Below are 8,429 nucleotides of genomic sequence, written 5' to 3'. Positions count from 1 at the left end.
CAAGAAAATTTTTAGATCCAATTTTTGCAATTCAAAATAATATTGATTTCATTGGGCGCAAATAATTTCATTGGACGCCATGGCATCCTCTCTCTTACAACTTTTTCATTTAAATCCATGGCCGACTCCCGCCGCCCCCTAGCTACGGCTCTGAACTTGACGAAACTGAGAAAAGCAGGTATTGCGAGCTAAGCGAGCATGAAAATTTTACGAAATTCATTTTTATATGCATAAAATTAGAAATCGAGGGGGGTAATTGCTCCTCTGTGCCCCCATCTGCAGGTGTCCTTGACCATCAATGTTTGCCCCCCCCTTGCCCCCTAGAATAGACTTCCGTCGAAGGGTGGGGGGCAATGTCCCCTTGCCCCCTGTGATTGCGCTACTGAGTTTTAGTCAATCGCCCCACCTCCCCTCTACTCGCCCATAAAGGTAAAAGGTAAAGTGTTCCCCTGTGCATAGCACCACGCCATGAAGGCGTATAGGGGGTGTCGCCCATAGTGTAACTAACATACGTTCTTGACTTCTAAATAACAAAATGACTCGTATAAGATAGTGTAAATGCGCTCAATAATTTTCTTTGTGGTCTTGATTTGATACACAGTACTGAAAAATATTTTTATGAATAAGAAAACACTTGTATAATGCTTAATGTTCCAGAATTAGAAAACTAAATAAGGAAGGCACATTTTAACTCCTACATCGCAGTACATTAATGATTTATCACTACATGCACCAATTGTTGAGAAATGTTTTACAGGGGAGAGAAAAGTGTGTGTGTTTATGAAAGAAGCGGGCAAGAGAAAAAAAATAATTCAATAGGAGAACAATGCATGCGAGAGAAAGAGAGAGAGGGGGGAAGAGAGAGAGAAGGAGAGAGAGAGAGAAGAACAGAAAGGTAGAACAAAAGGAGGAGAAATAGAAAAACGAGACAGAAAGAAAATAAAGAAGCAACACAGAGAGAGGGGGAAGAAGAGAAATAAACGAGAGAGGTGAAAGAAAGGGAAAAAGAGGAGAAGCAAGGAAGCGAGAGAGAGAGACGGGAGGGGGAGGACAGACAGAGATGGCAATGTGGAAGGAAGATACAAGAAAACAAAAAAGAGAAAAAGTTACTAAAAACGGGTAGGAGGAAAGAATAAATAGGCACTTCTTCCTTATCCCAAATGGGTGGTCAAATGCTACCTGCGGTGTCCATGGAAAGTAATCATTCTAATGACAGTTTTCTTCTTTGTATGAGTTCCCACTGGAAAGAATCACAACTGGCAACTTGTTAAAAAAGTAATAAAGCTGCAAGTAAAGCGTTTAACGAAATGCTTTAACTTCATTATCTCTCATGTCGTAGTGGTAACACTGGGTCACGGGTTCGATTCCCGGTGGGTACACATTGCACAGTATCTCGGATCCCACTTTAAACTGTAGCTCAAGTCCCGGTTAGCCTGTCTGAGCATAAAGTGTAGTTAAACAACGATTGATTTTTTTGTATTTGATTTGCTTTATTTTACTTCGCTTTTTGTGCCACTTTTTGGCTAATTTGCGAAGATGGAAATGAGGGATGATATGATGAAATTGATGAATGAACACTCGGAAACATCCATGCCCAGGTCAGGATTCGAACTCGGGACCCCTAGCGACGCAGCGCGATGTGCTAACCACTTCGCCACAGGGGCCGGCAGTTAAACAAAGAGAAGCATCATTACTGCTTACCTACGGAAGTAACTTCAAGATTAAATCTTCCGAGAGAACGTTCCCATCCTCGCTCTCGACGTGGGAGGAACGAGTGAATTTTCTCACATGCTCGATTTGGTTCACCATCTGTGAGAAAACGGATGTTACGAAGGTCGGTCCCAAGAGGATAAAACATTAAACAGTTACAGTGTAAGCATCTGTAAGAATAGCGTAATGCAACAATAGCACTTAGTGTTACAAATGATGCTGAACTTAAATTTGTGCAATGAAAGTCACGTTATTTTTTCTATGCTGAGTTGCATAGAACATACATTCTGTACAAGGATGTTTAATGCGGGTGGGTTGATAAAAATAGGATTTTGATATTCAAAACTAATATTGTTATTGTTATTATTTTTTCTTATTCGAATGCAGGAACAGTCTAAATGACCTCATTTAAAGTAACTAACCAGCCTTTGAACGGAACCCTGACGGTGCAAATAAGAGAGGGGACTGGGAATCATACCGACACGAGAATGATTGATTTTCTTTATTTTACTTCGCTTTTATGCCACTTTTGGCTAATTGCGACGATGGAGATGAGTGATGATATGAAATTTATGAATCGACACTCACAAACATCCATGCCCAGGCCTGGATTGGAACCCGGGACCCCTGGCTGCGCTGAACATTTTTTATTTTTATTATTTTTTTTTAGGAAAGGAATACCCCCAAGCGGTAGTATCCTCCGTTATTCACTTTTGTCTCCCGTTGTCAATTTTTACCACATTTTCACTTTCTCTCATTTTTGGACAAACACAATTCTATTGGGTTTCGTAGGGGAAGATTATTTCCGTAACATCTTTGGCTCTTATGCATTTGAAGCATCGGAACGAGTCACAACTCTCGAAGCGGCCAATTAACCAAGCGAGCCGCTGACGTCATCTCAACCCAGAACCTATCGCTAAGCCCGTTGCTCAGGTTCTACACGCCCACTAGGCTCGGAAGACAGATTCGCGCAGTTCGCTGGAGATGTTCCGAAAGTAATTCGACTTCTAACAGGACTGAAACCTTTTTTTTTGGATCAATTTTTATTCGGTCCAAGTTGCATATTGTTTCATTTCAATACGGAACTTGGACTCTATTGAAACTGATACAGAAAAAAGGTTCCTGGTCCGCATTTAAATTCATCCGAAAAAAAGGTTCTTTCACCGTATTTAAATTCAAACTGAGAAAAGGTTCCTAGACCGAATTTAAATTCGTTCAGAAAAGGGTTCTTGGACCGTATTTAAATTGATCCAGAAAAGATGTTCCTCGACCGTATATAAATTCATCCGGATAGAAGGTTCCTGGACCGAATTTAAATTGATCTGGAAAAAAAGGTTTCTGGACCGAATCGAAATACTTTACAGATTAAAATATCCTTTACTCTCCAGAACCCATTTACGCTTGCTGATTTTCTCTCCTGGACCGGATTGAATTTATTTAAAATTACTGGATCTTTAAGAAGGTCTCGAGACGAGACCGAAGTTGCCCTTCGAGATCGAGGCTGATCAGTGGCGGCGATTGGGTTCCAAAACCGGCGAAGGGGGGGTGCAAGGTACCAAAACAGGGGGTTAAAGACAGTATGTTTCCCTTTGTAGATAAGATTTAGCATAGTGTGGGGGCAAGTGGCGAAAAGTGGGGAAACTGCCCCTCTCGCCCCCCCCCTAATCGCCGCCACTGAGCCTGATGTTTGGAAAATGAGGTGAAACCGAGAACGAGACAGGCATTTACAACTTGAGTCTGTCTCGCATGTGAAGTCTCGTTCCTTCACCATCCAGTAGACACTACCTAGAAAAACAATGCAATATCTTAGAGAAAGAAAGGATGATGGTGAATCTCATCCAGTTACATTCTTATTTCAATTTGACCTTGAACATTTTGACTCCTGGCTGTAATCTGGCAGTTTAGAATTCGTGCTTGTCTCTATTCCAGACTTCCACACTTTTCACATTTTTTATGTAATATCCTTTCAATGCTTGTAAAATTCCGCAGTACAATGCACTTCCTTCCTATCCGCAGCATAATGTGCTGCGTCATGCTATTGTACTCGACGAGATGCGCAGATATTCAGTTTTCCTGTAATATTCAGAAATAACCTAGTTGCGAGTCTGGTAAGCAGTGTTGGCGAAGTTATCACATTTGCCGAAGAAAGGAGGTAACTGCATTTTGCTACACTGTTTTCGTTATCAAGAGTGGACATGTAAGTGTTAAAAGAATTAACACTTGACTGACTGTTCAGTGATAAGTTTGATAAAAACGGCACTAAAGAGGTTGTTCATATTTTGCAGAATAAGAATATCATTTACTGGAACTGCGAACATTTGCGTAAAGCACCTACAGAAACAATGACTGGAAATTTTTTCCAGCGGCCGTTCACGTAAGCCAAGTCAAATTTTATTTTAAGTCAGCTTCAAGCTCAGATAGGACCTGGCCTACAGTTTAAAGTGGGATCCGAAGAAATGTGCAGTGTGCCTCCACCGGGGATCGAACCTGGGAGGCAAGTTCTCGGAAGCTCAAGCAAGTCTGGAACTTTGCCGCCCTTCGTGGCGGAGTGGTTAGTACAACGCGCTACGACACCAGGTGTCCTCGATTCGAATCCCGGCCTGGGCGTTCTTTGTAAGTGTCCCTCCATCAGTTTTATCATACCACTGATCCTCATCTTCGCGATTAGCCAAAAGTAGCAGATGAGCGAGGTAGAATGAACAAAATCAATTAAACCCTTGTTAGAGGAAAACAACAAAACTATGGGTTACAATTTTCCCACGGAAAACACCCACACTAAGAGAGAGAGAGAGAGAGAGAGAGAGAGAGAGAGAGAGAGAGAAAATACAATTCTGTAACATCTTGCTCTCTAAGTTCATATTTACGTTGTTTGTTTTTCCTTTTTGGGAAATCCAGTCACAATAGTATAGTTACTTTGCACAGTACCGACAGGTTTCACTCTCTGCACAAGAACAAAATATAATAAGGAACTCAAATCCAGGTTTCCTCATTGTTAATCACCCATTGACAGAGACAAGTGTCCCAATAACAACGATAAACACTCGCATTTGCGTGCGAGATAAAGCATTACCTTTGAACGTTTTGTTAGAATGTCATGACGTACAGGTAACAAACATCTCGCAGACATTTGTGCATACTTCTATGACACATTTTTGTCTCTGGTACTACGCACACGCTGAGTCCACATATTCAGCTCAGGTGCATGTGAAACGACATGCCAGATATAGCTATTTTCATTGCTAACGTGGCAATTTGAATTAATCCTATACGCCGTGCTTTTTTATCATTTGAAAGCGATTCTATTCCAGTGCACTGAAGTAGTTAAAACCTTTTAAAGCTTGAAGTTCAAACCTGCAGTTGTGGTAAGTGAAGCAAATTGGCATTAATATTATGTATTAAGGCCATGATATAGTTTATTTTTCTTACTTTATTATCCATAGTTAATGATTTTACTTTTCTCTATTCTAACACTGCGTTTCAATAGAGCACCTTTTCCTTCGTCTTCAGGAGAACATTTTTTTTTTTTTTTGAGTACTCGAGTTTTTCTTTCAAGTCCACTTTATGAACAGATAGGCTAATCGGGATTGGACCTACAGTTCAAAGTGGAATCGGAATCACTATGTATGTACCTGCACCAGGTATTGAACCCGTGACCCATCGATTACGAGGTGACGTCGTTACCAGTACATCATCGGGGAAGGCGAACAAATACCTTTATTAAAGTAGTGGAGATCGAGCACACGACGGACCTGTGATTTATTACATGAGCTCGGATATTGCATGAAATGCAATTCTGTTCTTGTGATCAGATTCGTATGCTGTCAGTCAGATTTAAGTTTCTGGGTAATACAACTATTATAGGCAAATTCTATAATGTCCATAATTTAATTTGACTGTTGGTAATTAGTGCCTAAATGTTTCAAAAGAATCAATCAATTAGAGACAGGAACAAAATAATGTTTCAAGTGCATTTTTATGCGTTTTTATTTTGGGTTTCCGCACAGGAAGGTGCTTCCCCTCCTTTTGACCACTATAATTTAACAATAAATATTTACTAAACACGAGAATTTAGAGCGAATGTCCGCTTGACGCCATTTTTAGAGACCGTGTGCGACCATCGACGTAACTTTTCTCGCGTGATCCACGAAGGGTTAATTGTTATAAGAGCGTTGACGAAACATGATAATTTCAGACTGAAACAGTATTTTTTGGGGAGGTATCACTATTATTGGGGAAAATATGCCTCCTTTGCCCCCCCCCCCCTGCAAAAAATACCTTGCTTGCCCTGGAAAAAATCCTGCGGACGTGCATGTTAGGTGGCTACCGAGTCTCGAGAGATGAAGCCGGTCACGTCCATGACTGCTATTTATCTTGTAGCCGCTCCGTGTTTCTGAGCGCGTTGAACAGTCGTCCTATAATCTCGACATCGAAGATTGCAGATTCGAATCCCGACTTGGACATGAGCGTTCCAGGGGTGACTCTTCAACGTAGTACACCCAAATGTCAACCTCACTTCCACGTAGTACACTAGCCAGGCTCTGGCGCTTAAAGCTAGGACCAGTATAGTATAATCATCTGTAGGTAGTGTTGCCCACGGGACGAGACGGGACGAGATTGACCATGTGTCATAAGACAAACGAATATTTTCGAGACGAGACAGCATTTTCACGAGACTCCACGAGACGAGACAGGCCAAAGTCGCGTCTCGTGAGCAACACTATCTGTAGGGTTGTGTGTGTGTTGTGTTGTCCTGTATTTTGTTCTTACGTGTGCTGAGTGCCCCTTTACAGCTATTTTAGTGATGGTAAGAGGCTGGACCCCGTATAATGTGACGGGTGCAAAATAGCCTAAGTGCTGACGCACTCAAAATTGCAAATTCAATCAATCAATCAATCAATGAGTTTCCTTTGCGAATGCCCCGTCATCAGGAATGCAGAGCAATTGTGGAAGAGACTACATTTTTTTCTGTTATTTGAGATTAGAACATTATACATATATATTTTTGTTTTGAAAATTACGAAATAATGTATGCACGTAAAAAAATGCTTTCTTTTAACAATCCTCTGCATGCATTGTGAAATTACAGCCGTTAGTGATTTGGAAGTATTACATTTTGGATGAGAGTTGAATTTGAGGCCTATCATTATGCAGAATATTGAAAGAAAATGCCTATTGTTATGCCTTTTATTGTGCCTATTTTCAACATTATAGTCACTTGATTGCCTATTTGGGTAGTTTATAGTGCCTAGAAATCCGAACTCTATTCATTACAAATACGATACACTAGCCAACTATTCCCTACTGTTAAAATTATGTCCTTATACAAAATTTCAAGAGCGAGGTTAACGCTGTAGTGGCATAAGCCAGCCGCGGGAGTTGTGGGAGCGACCACTACGCCATTGAACCTGTTCCGTCCACGTCCAGTGATACCAGAAGAAAAAAATCCCTGATATAATATAAAATGCATGGATAGGACCTACATAACATAAGCTTTGGGTTTTTAAAGGGTAAAATAGAATCGCGAGCTACTGAATGTTTCAATCACAGGGAACTTAATAGCGATCGATGCTGTAGAAAGAATAAGCAAAGCAACGACAGGTGGTTTAGTTCGAGAAATGCACCACTGCCCTAAACCTCGCATTCCACTGCTCCTCACTCAGTTGCACTCCAGTTCTGTGTGCTTTCCAATGGAGTTTTAAAGTTCCTTAATTTGTGCATGAAACATGTGTCTGTGTTCAGTTTTTGTATATTTTTTTACTAATCTAAAAATTTAGAACGTGTCACTGTTATTTCGAAGTTTCACATTATGCCATGGAAAAGATAATCGCGGGTGTTTTTGATTTAAGGTAAGTTGACATTTTTATTATTTTCATTGTGATGTGCGGGTTTTCAAGATTATGTATATATTAGTAGATTGAAGTTTCAATATTCAAAATAGGCATATTAAAAATGTAGTATTTGATTATCATATCCTCCCCTAGGTACAATTCTTGAGCTACTAGCACATGACCAACCACATTCATTAAAAAAAAATAAAAAATCTTGCGCCACTGATGTAGCTATTAGATTTAAAAATCTTGCGTTACTGATATATTCGCGTACTGGTACTGTTACTTGAGCACGTGCATATTTCACGTGAGTTTAACGGTTGCAACGAAGATATCCCAAAAAATTCTGCACGAAGAGCTAACTTATTATTTTGGACGATTTCGATCTTAAATCAACTTTTAAAAATTTTAATTGTGCTATTTTAATAATTTTATGATTTAGTAATGTTTATTTAAAATTCTTCTGCAGATTTACAAGTATCCTGAGTGGTCAGTAGAAGAGCTGCAAGTACTGCAGAAAATAAACTCGTCAGAGGACAGTATTTATTCACCATGATTTTAAGATCCAAGACATTTTATATTAGCAACTTTATTTTAGGTAAGTTTACGCATATACAAGTGATTATTAGTGCTTATTATGTAACTTGAAATATAGGGGTTTAAGTTGTTGGTAAAAGTTGTCAATCGGCCGAACGGATTTCTTCATTTTTACACAAGAAAGTACTTACTGGAATGAGTTTTTCTAACATTTGGATACTTCGTGGAGATATTTTCTGTCATCGTAGAATCTTCTGGAGTGATAAATCATGTGGGTAACATTATCCTATGAGGGAGGAAACGGATTCCTTCAAATTTACAGGAGAAAGTAAAAGAAGAAAAAAAGGTAAAGTG

Source organism: Lepisma saccharinum, chromosome 1 (genome assembly GCF_977018435.1).
Source record: "Lepisma saccharinum chromosome 1, izLepSacc3.1, whole genome shotgun sequence".
NCBI classification, from domain to species: domain Eukaryota; kingdom Metazoa; phylum Arthropoda; class Insecta; order Zygentoma; family Lepismatidae; genus Lepisma; species Lepisma saccharinum.
Note: the sequence above shows the minus strand (reverse complement) of the source record.